Here is a 1190-nt window from a genome sequence, read left to right as displayed (position 1 = left end):
GAACAGGAGGCTGGGAAACGACCCTCTCACCAGCAATGATCGAGGCACTTGGTGCTACAAAGCAACCTGGGGGAAAGGCTAAGGGCTCTTGGCAGGGCCGGAGCTGACAAAAGGAGCCCCATGCTCAGATGGGGAAACTCTGAATCCACAAAAGGCCACCGCTTCTAGGAAGCCTCCTGAGCCCTAGTCACAGAGATCTTGCCCCCTGTGCTCCTCCAGCCCTGACTGAGAGTGTGGTAACATAACAGATGGGGAACAGCTCTGATTAGACAATGTTCTGCTCAAAAACCTTCTGTAGCTCCTCCAAGCCCTCAAGATAGAGTCCCATTGCCTTAGCCAGGTGGTCAAGGCTCCCCCAAGAGTTGGCCACCTCCTAGCAGTCACCTGCCACTCTCCTTTACATAGGTGGAAAGAACCTGGCAGCTCTGGGCCTACACTGACCCAGGTGCCCAATAGAGTTGTTATGTGAACTTAATAGTGTGGAGGATGTAAAATGCCTGGCACAGCTCATGATGCCCAGAAAGTCCTTTAGAAAGTGACAGCTATGGGCCAGGCTCAGTGGCTCACACCTAGACTCCCAGCATTTTGGGAGGCCGAGATGGGCGAATCGCCTAAGATCAGGAGTTCAAGACCAGCCTGACCAACATGGTGAAACTCCGTCTCTACATAAATACAAAAATTAGCTGGGCATGATAGCGGGTGCCTGTAAGCCCAGCTACTCAGGAGGCTGAGGCGTGAGAATCGCTTGAACCCAGGAGGCGGAGGTTGCAGTGAGCTGAGATTGAGCTGTTGTACTCCAGCCTGGGGGCAGATCCAGACTCTGTCTCAAAACAAAACAAAAGAAGTGACAGCTACCATCATCATCATCACCATTATTATCATCAGCAGCATTATCCTCATTACTACCATTGTCATTATCGCATCACCACCGTCACGATCATCACCATCAACATCGTTAGCAGCAGCAGCAGCATCTTCTACATCAGTATCACCATCATCATCACCACCACCACTTTATCATCATCATCACCACCACCACCATCACCACCATCATCTTCATCACCACCTTCACCGTTACCATCATCTTCATCACCGCCACCTTCACCGTTATCATCATCTTCATCACCACCACCTTCACCGTTATCATCTTCATCACCACCACCTTCACCGTTATCATCTTCATCACCACC

This window comes from Sapajus apella, unplaced genomic scaffold, assembly GCF_009761245.1.
Source record: "Sapajus apella isolate SASKATOON/1434 unplaced genomic scaffold, GSC_monkey_1.0 scaffold94, whole genome shotgun sequence".
NCBI lineage: Eukaryota > Metazoa > Chordata > Mammalia > Primates > Cebidae > Sapajus > Sapajus apella.
Note: the sequence above shows the minus strand (reverse complement) of the source record.